Source organism: Pseudophryne corroboree, chromosome 3 (genome assembly GCF_028390025.1).
Source record: "Pseudophryne corroboree isolate aPseCor3 chromosome 3, aPseCor3.hap2, whole genome shotgun sequence".
Lineage (NCBI taxonomy): Eukaryota > Metazoa > Chordata > Amphibia > Anura > Myobatrachidae > Pseudophryne > Pseudophryne corroboree.
The window spans coordinates 79,856,728-79,868,522 of record NC_086446.1 but is presented as its reverse complement, the minus strand read 5'-3'; the positions used below and the strand labels follow the sequence as shown (position 1 = coordinate 79,868,522).

Here is an 11,795-nt window from a genome sequence, read left to right as displayed (position 1 = left end):
TGGCCTGACAGGATATTTCCTATCACCCTCAGGCCCTGAAGTTTTCCGGCTTTTCGGGGCATGATACTACCACATGACCTTTATTCCCACAGTACAAACACAACCCCTGCTGTCTCCTCCGCATCTTCTCACGCGAGGAGAGGTGGGTAGCCCCAATCTGCATAGGCTCCTCGGAAACTTCCTCAGAGTCTGAGGTTCCCTTGGGAAAGAAGGAAACCTCGGTCTCCCTTTCAAGCCTACGCTCTCTCAGCCGTCTATCCACCCGGATGGATAACTGCATGAGCTGATCCAAGCTATCAGGCAAGGGATATTGTACCAGTTGGTCTTTTATCTGGTTAGAAAGACCTCTTCGGTACTGGTGTCTCAGGGCTGGGTCATTCCACTGGGTATCATGGGCCAACCTCCGAAACTCCGTACAGTAAACCTCAACTGGCCTTCGCCCTTGCTTAAGGGTCAAAATCTGAGCCTCGGCTGAGGCCGCCTTGTCAGGGTCATCATACAACATATTATATTGGGTGGGATTTTTTTAGAGATCTGCACTGGAACAGATTGTACATTACTTGATAAGAAATATATAATATTATACTAATGAAATTTCTAATTGCAATTTAGAGCAACATAAAGCTGCCAATTTCGCCTCAAAGGGCTTTTGGGGCAGAACAACGGTTGGTGGTGCTCCCGGACATTTTTAGCAGAAAGAGCTATTAAGGGTGGTTTTGCAAAACCACCCTTAATAGCTCATCATACAACATGCCCAGTGCTGTAAAAAAAGCATCAACACTTTTAAGCGACGGACAGTCAGGCTGCAACCCATATGCCCAGACCTGTGGGTCTCCTTGTAGCAAGGAAGTCACCATGCCCACCCGCTGAATCTCTGACCCAGAAGACTGAGGCCTAAGCTGGAAATATAGCTTGCAGCTCTCCTTGAAACAAAAGAACTGCGAGCGATCTCCAGAAAAACGATCTGGGAGATTTACTTTCGGCTCCTTAACCCCTGAAGGTGCTGCTGCTGCGGGAGCTCCGCCAGCGGCCTGGGAGGTGTGCATTTTAATGGACAAATCATTAAATTGTCAAGTCAAGACCTGCACCTGATCGACCACCTGTTGCAAAGTATTTTGAGGGGTATGCTCCATATTCCCACAAAATTTCAACAGGAGTATTGGGCTGCTGAATATGTTATGCACACCAGTGCCTGCAGGAATGTACTGGTGTCTGAACGGAGAGGGATGCAAAACAAATGAACTCACAGACAGACTGGGGAATATGACATTACGTACACAGAAGGTGATAGGGTAACAAAATAAACACAAAGTGAACAGAGAAGCCCAGAGGCTAAGAAACTGGGTGTCTCCCTAGTATTAGGAGTGCTCAGATGGAAAGAAGCAAGATGTTGTGTTTTAATACGTAGAGAACCCGAAATGCTGTTGCTAAGGGCAACAGCAAAACCCTAAAGGGTTACCAATGGGTGTGGCAGTAAACTCCTTGGTCAGAGATGGAATAATAGACACAAGGGGAGTCTCCACAATCCTAGTCCTCACTTGCAGTGCACTGGTTCAGCTTACTGCCACTAAACTGACACCAGAACACCTTGCACAGTGAGAAAGGATTTTGGCAGGCAAGTCTGAGAATACAGCCGCAAACTTGCTAAGTTCACAGAGTAGCAAAAGAACCCCAGCAAGTTAAACGACTGACTCCAGTCTTACTGCTAGGTCTGGATTGGCAGAGTGTAGTACCAAATCCCAAGGCCTATTTGCAGTAAGCAACAAACAAATACAAAGCTACACAGTACTGGCTAACTTTCAGGTACTGACTAACCAACAAAGATTCAGCAGCATCTGCTTAACCTGAGAAGAGGCCTTATATAGCAGGTGCTGTCCACGCCCCACTCAGACCTCACAGACTGTGAGCACAAAAACCAGCACCGGATCCCCTGCCGTGAACAAAGCCTGTAACCACTGCACAGCAAAAGACCCGAACCGGAGTATCAGCTGCGCTCAGGCCATTCCGCTAGCACTTGTCTCCCGGTTGCCATGACGACGTGGCAGCACAGGGCAGGAGACCCTAACAGACGCTTGTGTTGCTCCCTGACGAAGCTGCCATAGATGCAGTGAAACACGCTTGTAGGGCACGGCGTGTCCACGTGTGTCTATTACAAATGTTATTAAACAAATGCACACTATTGTAATATGTTAGCTGTTAGTCTCTACTAATAGGGAATTGATGCTGAGCCAACAATATATCAGACTAGATCAGTAGTACTGCCATGACAATTAAAATGTATACTGATAGCTGCTAGCAATCTTGGATGTGAAACTACACTGTGCTGTATAATATAGATACATGTGAGAATGGGATAGTGAGACTAGGGGGTAAATTTACTAAGATGGGAGTTCTATTCAGAGCCGGCCCTAACCAATATGATGCCCTAGGCAAGATTTTGTCTGGTGCCCCCTAGCACCACCACTGGTTCCGCCTCTGACCTTGCATCTCTTTCCCAGCACCATCACCCCTCACTCATAGCAGTCCTTATTTAGGGGTTTGTACCCCCTATATTTTAAATAGGAACAGTTTGCACATTTGGCGCACAGCCCCAACAGGGGTGTGTTTTTGCTGGCAAGAGGCATGGCCACACAGTAGTAACCCCAAATCCATTTACGCCACACAGTACTGCACCTTTATTCACATTTGATCATGTGATAGTGTCCATAATTCATATTACATCCCACAGTAGTATCACTTTACCTTATAAACGTTACTCCTCACAGTAGAGCCTCTTATTCACATTGCATAACACTGAATTGCTCCTTATTCACATTACACCACACCTTATTGCTCTTTATTCACATTAGATGACACAGTAGTGCCCTTTCTATATGCAACGCCACATAGTAGAGCACCTTATACACATAATGCCACACATTAGTAATGCATTTATACACATAATTCCACACAGTAATGCCCCTTACACATGTGAGACACATTAATGACCTTATAAACATAATGCGCCTTACACATTATGACAACCTTTATTAATGCCCTTTTACACATAATGTCCCTTACACATATGCCGTACATTATTAATGCCCTTATACACATAATGACACACATAGTGCCCCCTACACATTTGCTGCACATTATTAGTGCCCCTATACACATAATGACACACATACAGTAGTACCCTGTTACACATATGCCTCACATTATTAATGCCCTTATACACATAATGACACACATAGTGCCACCTACACATTTGCTGCACATTATTAGTGCCCCTATACACATAATGACACACATAGTGCCCCCTACACATATGTTGCACATTAATGCATTTTTACATGACACACATGCTCCTTACACATATTCCGAACACTACTGCACAACCAACCCACTGACATGCACACAGCACTCACACTGCCACTAGCACTGTGACCTCTGCCTCTGCTTGGATACAGATGTATCCAATCAAATCTTGCCTCAATGCTAATGTCGGGCTCCTTTTTTTATGAAAATACATCTTATTTGCATTGCTATGTGGCTAGGATGCACAAGCAGCTTCTGTTGATTAAAATGATATGCAGCATGCTTATATACTGTGTGAGACTGTGGCTGTATCTGCATATGAAATGCTACACACAGAATATAGGCATGCCACATATCATTTTAATCAGCAGAAGCTTCTGATGCCCCTAGGCATATCAAATGCCCTAGGCAATTGCCTAGTTTGCCTATACCTATGGCTGGCTCTGGTTCTATTTAAGATGGGATGTTGCCCATAGCAACCAATCAGATATCAGGTATTATATTCTAGAAGGTGCTAGATAAATGAGAAGTATAATCTGATTGGTTGCTATGGGCAACATCCCATCTTAAATAGAACTCCCATCTTAGTAAATTTACCCCTAGGAGAAGTGTATTATCCTCCATTAAAAGGAACCAACATTAGCTGACCTGAATTCTGTTTTTAGATTGGTAGTATTAAGGAATTACTACAGAGCAGAAATGTCATACTAGCTGCTATAGATATTAATAAAGCGCGGTATGCGCTGTACCATCTCCATGCAAGATCAGTATAATGATGGTGTTAAGAACAGTGTCTCAAATATATAATCTTCACTAATATCCCCAAGAGTTAGCTAAATAGCTGTATGTCCCAGCATGACATTAAAATCTATATAGGATACTAAATCTAATAGTAATACTGAAGAGCTGAATAGCAGCTACATCAGTGGTTCCCAAACTTTTGTGAGTCACGGCACCCTGGAGTGTCAGATTTTTTTTCACGGCACCCCTAGGCCACAAGTTTCTTATTGAGAAATTTCGAAAAAAATATTAGATTAAGTAAATTATGTTTATATGTCATCCTTAGGGTCAGTTATGTGGTGAGGGACAAGATTTGCTTCTGTTTGTCCACATATTTTATAACTGGAAACCATCAGCACTGGTTTTGCCTATTAAATTGACAATAAATAGTTTGAATTGGTCCTTGACCACCACCCTGAGGCACCCCTGCAAGTGTCCCGCGGCACCCCAGGGTGCCACGGCACACAGTTTGGGAACCACTGAGCTACATGCTTCACCAGGGGCTGTGTATGTAACAGTGGCTTTATTATAAGACTACTACAAAATGATACATACTTATAAATCAATCTAGCAGCTGTGTATTCTAAGGACATTAAAATCTATACACTGTAACAAATTCACTGGTAACAGTCACTGAACTGAGAAGTAGCAGCATGCCTTACCAGTCTATTTAATGTGATACAGTGCAGAAATAGATCAAGACTGTTACTACTAAGGAATCACTGCAGAGCAGAGATCTCACGCTAGCTGCCAGAGATATTAACAAAGCGTTGCATGTGCTGGACCACTTTTGTGTAAGATTAGTGTAACAACAGTGCTAAGAAGAGTGGGGGTAATTCAGAGTTGATCGCAGCAGGATTTTTGTTAGCAGTTGGGCAAAACCATGTGCACTGCAGGGGGGGGGGGGGGGCAGATATAACATGTGCAGAGAGAGTTAGATTTGGGTGTGGTGAGTTCAATCTGCACTCTAATTTGCAGTGTAAAAATAAAGCAGCCAGTATTTACCCTGCACAGAAACAGAATAACCAACCCAAATTTATCTCTCTCTGCACATGTTATATCTGCCCCCCCCCCCCCCCCCCCCTGCAGTGCACATGGTTTTGCCCAACTGCTAAAAAATTTCCTGCTGCGATCAACTTGGAATTACCCCCAGTGTCTCAAATATATAATTGTTATTAATTGGGATATCCCCAAGAGTCAACTAAACAGCCGCATGTTTGAGCGTGACATCAAAATCCACATAGGATATTAAATCCAATAGTAATACTGAAGAGCTGAATAGCAGCTACATGACCTAACAGTGGATGTGTATGTAACAGTATCTTTATTTTAAGACTGTTACAAAGTGATACATATTTATAAATCAATCTAACAGCTGTGTGTTCTAACAGGATATTAAAATCTATAAACTGTAACAAACTTACTGGTAATAGTCACTGAATTAAAAAAGCAGCAGTAAGTCTTATCAGTTTATTCAATAGGATAGAGTGTAGGAATAGATTAATGTTATTTTAAGAGGTAGTGAAGATAGGAGTGTATCAAGTGGATTATGGTTATAATTACCAGTAAATTAACTATAGACAGTTAAATCTGTCTTTACTCAATTGATACTCACCTAATGTATTTGGATACACAAGTCTCCTGAATTTAACCATCTTAACATATACTAATAGGATAAATTACATCCCTGTAAGATCAATGCAGATATATATTAAATATTAAAAATTACTCTATATTTGTTGAACTTGGACCACTAAAGGCTATTACATATGTAGCCAGTGGGGCTTTCATATTTCCCTATATGATAATTTAATCACACTGTAAGATAATAAGGACTATTCCTTTAACAGTGTAACAAAGTCTCAGACACATGGAAAAAAATTTGATACAAAATGGGAAGTATTAAACCGTTTTAGTGGCAAATTTGCTTTCTAGTAGATCTGAGGTTGCTATACCTCTAATGAAAGCAATAATCCGTGTATCTTGATGAGATCAAGTACGATATGAATGTTAATCTAAAGGAAGGTTGCTGTAGATGAGAATTGGAATTGCTATATTCCTTAAAGCAACCATACCCATAGATACAATTGGTTAAGCGACTATACTTAATGGTTAAATTAGAATTATTTTCTCATTGGTATGTTAACTTTTATGATATACCCATGAAGTCTGGAGATTTATTTCTCAGATGACTTCCCATTCATTATATGGAGATCTATCCTCCTGTGGAATTAGATTTAGGAAGACACCCCTAGGGGATATAGAGACAGTGATTTCCAATAATCTTTAACAGTATATAATTGGAGGTCATCTTATTTTGTCATATTTATTCACCCTCACAGCCTTATTGATGGGGAGACTTCCCAGGAGGCAATTTTTATAAAGTGAATGGTGTATATGTGACAGGACCCAGTAGTAATATTAAAGAAATAACAGCTACTTAATAACACTCAATCATATAATAATAGCAACATATATATTCCCACCAACAGCCTTGTGAAGGTTGCATATTAAGAAAACACACGTGGACACGATTTTTAAATCTTTCAGTCACATTTCTTTATTTTTTCTTCATTCACGTGTATGTTAGTTTTGTGATTTTAAACCATTATGTTTCACTGCAGTTGGGAAAACTATATAAAAATATATTTATTTTAATACATATCTAATAAAGGTTACTTTTTATAATATAGTCAATTTCTGTCTAGTGCGTCAACAATACAGACTTCCTCTTGCTTTTCCTTCCAAATCTTTCTTAGCATAAACCCTTCATCTATTGTTCTCAAGTGCAATACAATACAGAGAGAACAATACATCAGGGGATTAAGTCACTACAGCAGGGTATTAAGTCTTCATTAAAATTAAGATTAAAGGCCAAGATAAAGTTGGCTCCATCTTTATATATATATATATATATATATATATATATATAAAATATACACACACACACACATCAAGGCAGCACTCCAATCTTTCTTATGAGTAGCGTTACCTGGTGCTCTCCATGGTGTCCTACATCCCGGACCCACAATACAATCACAACGATGGCAGCACTCAGGATAAATTGACGCAAACACCAGCAGTAGTAATCAACGTTTCGAGATTTAATATCTCGTCATCAGGGAACGCCTATATCCTGATGACGAGATATTAAATCTCGAAACGTTGATTACTAGTGCTGGTGTCTGTGTCAATTTATCCTGAGTGCCGCCGTCATTGTGATTATCTATATATATATATATATATATATATATATATACTCTGAGAGGAACACATCACCATTTTTATGCATATTATGCCAGGTGCTCTCTATGTTGAAAGTTGAACATCATACACAACAGTTCAGTGATAGATATTGGTTCATTTACCATCGGTTATACTAAGACCATTGTGGAGATATAATCAATCACGCCACAATATGAAGCCATATTGCATTGCGATCTAATACACCAGATATAACTTGGTTGTATAACCTACCTCAACTGGTACAATTAGAGGTGTAGATGGTTTATGAAGTTATTCCCACCTCATTGTCTGAGCATCCGGTAAAAAAACTGGGGAGAAGCACCACCAGGATACTATTGATGACAACCAATCCTATCGTACATTTAAATCGTGACACTGTGCTATTCAAACAGGTGGTTGGAATTCCACCATTTACGGTACACCTTGAATTCACTTGGGTGATACCAAGGGTGGAGGTCATCATTTTGTATACAAAATCTTACACCAGGAGGTGCCTGTACTCACTTTTGTTCTCTCTCTTATATATATATATGTAGTCCATAATGACACTCTAATTGCAATAAACCCTCTGAACATCGTTTTATGACTAAAAAACCTGGTAACTATAAATGCTTGGGATACGCCACAGGTATGTATCTTGAAACGGGCAATTATATCACATGCCCACATTCTGGTTACAAGATTAAGATAAAACAAGTACTCACATTCAGGGGCAAATTAAGGGGTCAGGCTGCCCCTAGGCACATTATGGCCTACTCGGCCTCCCCTCCCCCTCATCATGTCATTGCCCTCATTTCGGGGCCAGTCCGGATGCATTGAGACCACCAAAGCAGCTCCAACCTCACCCTACTACCACCTCCTGGACCACAATTTGCTGTTCATTGTCCCACTCCTGTCATTTTTCTAAACAAATATAAAAATAAAGTCGTAAAGGCAAACAAAAAGAATCACCTGGCCTCATCAGTGCATACCTCCCAACTTTGATGAGGGAGAAACTGGGACCCCTGCGCGACGAAGTTGCGCGCGACCCGAAAAGTGAGTGTGGCTTAATGTGAGAGGGCGTGACCCCTGTAAAGTGGGTGTGGCCAAGCATCATGTCCCCTCTTTTTGTTATTTTGGGGGGGTACCAGCGCTCCCCGAGCAGCTGGGCAGCCCCCTGCTCTCCCCTTAGCATTGAATAGACGCCGTGCAGGTGTGCACGGCATCTGTTCAGTGATCACCGGCTGCTTTGCAGAGCAAAGCAGCGGGTGATCAATGCCTCCCCCAACTGCCCCCCTGCCCACGGGACACTGCGATCCGTGGGAGGGACAGAGGGACAGTGTCCGAATTGCGGGACTGTCCTGCTGAAATCGGGACAGTTGGGAGGTATGTCAGCGTGGTGTACCACCCCCCCAGCTAGTGCCACCCCTTGGCACGTGCCTAGTGGTAAATCAGCCTTGTCCCCTGTGAGCCAGCTGTGAGCCCTATAAACTCTGTCCTAGAAATAGCTGTGTGTATGGGCTTCTATGAGATTGCGAGGTCAGGCCATTAGATATTAAAAAGTACATAAGATGCATTCTCCCTATCTCCCTATGAATCTTGCAGGGGCATTTTAAGCTGTTTATCATCAAACAGCATAGGCGTGCGCAAGGGGGGTGCCTGGTGTGCACAGGCACCCACTAATGTACGGCACCCCACACACACACGTGCACGCCTGTTGCTGCTGCCGCCGATTCCCTTCTCAGTCTGACACTGAACTTGAAGGAGGAGAGTGCTGTGCACGTCTCTCCTGCCCCTCACTGTGTGTCCTCGTCTCTGGCAGTCATTTACAATGTCTCTCAGCTGTCAGCCAATCAGAGCTCGCGGACCGACTCTTGATTGGCTGCCAGCACGTGAGCTTAGATTGGCTCACAAGCCAGCGCCATATTTCAAATGGCCGCCAGAGACAGCCAGGGACTCAGTGAAGGGAGGCACAGGAGAGACGCGCGCCGCGCTCTCCTCCCCTCAGTGGCAGAGACGGAAATCGGCATCACTGGCAACAGAGGAGGGTGAGCACAAATGGGGGCATATGTATCTGGCACCACTGGGGGCATAATGTATCTGGCACCACTGGGGTCATATGTATCTTCAACACTGGGGGCATTTATGTATCAGGCACCACTGGGGGCATTTATGTATCTGGCACTGCTGGAAGCATTTGTGAATCTGGCACCTTTGGGGGCATGTGTGTATCTGGCACCGCTGGGGGCATGTGTGTATCTGGCACCGCTGGGGCATACTTGCCTACCTGACCCTCTCCATGAGGGAGAAAATACTCTGTTCCTGGACTTTCCTGGTAATGTATGATTGCCATCACCTGTGGTGAGCTAGTTAATTGATAAGAAAGGTGTTTTACACCACAGGTGATGGCAATCATACATTAGTATTTTCTCCCTCATGGAGAGGGTCAGGTAGGCAAGTATGCGCTGGGGGCATGTGTGTATCTGGCACCTCTGGTGGCATGTGTGTATCTGGCACCTCTGGGGGCATGTGTATATCTGGCATCGCTGGGGGCATGTGTGTATCTGGCACCGCTGGGGGCAAGTGTGTATCTGGCACTGCTGGTGGCAAGTGTGTATCTGGCACCGCTGGGGTTATTGATAAAGGTGCACCGCTGGGGGCATATGTTTATGTTGCTTTGAGTGCCAATAGGTGGTGCTAGACACGCCCAGTAGGTGGTGCTAAACACACCCCTCCGATGGTGCACCCACTAATAGAATGTTCTGCGCACGCCTGTGTCCAACAGTGCGGCAAAAGTACTGTATACACACCTATACAATCATCGTCCTATTGTCCTCATATCTGGTGCTCAGGCCAAGGAGTGTACAGGTGTGTACCTAGGTTTAGCATTGCTTGCATCACGTTTCCATCAGTGTACAGCCCTGCATGATATTAAAGGGGTCTATTTACTAAGCCTTGGAAGGAGATAAAGTAGATGGAGATAAAGTACCAGCCAATCAGCTCCTAACTGTCATTTTGCAAACCCAGCCTTTGACACGACAGTTAGCTGATTGGCTGATACTTTATCTCCGACCACTTTCTCTCCATTCAAGGCTTAGTAATGGCAGGAAGTATTGGCCTTAGAACATTTCCCCTGTAGGCTGATGTTTTTTATTTCAGTTCCCTTATTCTTTACCACCCGTATCTGGCATCTGAAATGCAGTCGGACTGGTTCCTAGTATTGTGGCTTAGAAATCTCAAACTTGTGAGAGGCTTGGTGTCATGTATGGTGTGTTAAATGTTAAATTATATACAAAGACTCACAAGTTTGAGACTTATAGGCCACCATACCAGGAACCAGTGTCTGCCTTTGCTGTACATTCCATTGCGTTCAGAGTGCACTACACACTTATTTCCTGGACATGTATTCCTGCTGACGGACATCAGAGGTAGGAAAAGATAATACACTTATAGTGCAAATGGGACTTTCCTATGTGTAATGAGAAGTGAGGACTCTTTTTTCTCTCTTCCCTTATTTTCTTCTACATATATTGCAGTTTATTTTTCCATCTATGTTTCTTCATAGTATTTCTGTTCATGTATACTGTTCTAGCATTTGCTTTCTTTTGCCATAATAATAATGAGACAGTCTTTATTGTTTGTCTTGTATGTCTCCGCTCAGATTAGTTCTCTTATATCAACTTCTTATTATAAATCACATAGCATTTAGGGCCTAATTCAGCATGGGTTGTAGTTATGCGAAAAAATAAGAATTTACTTACCGATAATTCTATTTCTCGGAGTCCGTAGTGGATGCTGGGGTTCCTGAAAGGACCATGGGGAATAGCGGCTCCGCAGGAGACAGGGCACAAAAGTAAAGCTTTTACAGGTCAGGTGGTGTGTACTGGCTCCTCCCCCTATGACCCTCCTCCAGACTCCAGTTAGGTACTGTGCCCGGACGAGCGTACACAATAAGGGAGGATTTTGAATCCCGGGTAAGACTCATACCAGCCACACCAATCACACCGTACAACTTGTGATCTAAACCCAGTTAACAGTATGATAACAGAGGAGCCTCTGAAAGATGGCTTCCTAAACAATAACCCGAATTAGTTAACAATAACTATGTACAAGTATTGCAGATAATCCGCACTTGGGATGGGCGCCCAGCATCCACTACGGACTCCGAGAAATAGAATTATCGGTAAGTAAATTCTTATTTTCTCTATCGTCCTAAGTGGATGCTGGGGTTCCTGAAAGGACCATGGGGATTATACCAAAGCTCCCAAACGGGTGGGAGAGTGCGGATGACTCTGCAGCACCGAATGAGAGAACTCCAGGTCCTCCTTTGCCAGGGTATCAAATTTGTAAAAATTTACAAACGTGTTCTCCCCTGACCACGTAGCTGCTCGGCAGAGTTGTAATGCCGAGACCCCTCGGGCAGCCGCCCAAGATGAGCCCACCTTCCTTGCGGAATGGGCCTTAACAGATTTAGGCTGTGGCAGGCCTGC

General features: G+C 43.2%; 1 protein-coding gene across 5 annotated transcripts in view; it reads left to right on the top strand.

Annotated features, from left to right (window-relative positions):
* The first annotated feature begins 10,641 nt into the window (after positions 1–10,641).
* Positions 10,642–11,795, top strand: part of LOC135054806 (NACHT, LRR and PYD domains-containing protein 12-like) — a 613,159-nt gene continuing 612,005 nt past the window's right edge. For all 5 annotated transcript variants that reach the window (XM_063958163.1, XM_063958164.1, XM_063958165.1 and 2 more), the window contains exon 1: positions 10,642–10,733. The gene's annotated coding sequence lies outside the window, so the exon portion shown is untranslated. The remainder of the gene's footprint in view (positions 10,734–11,795) is intronic.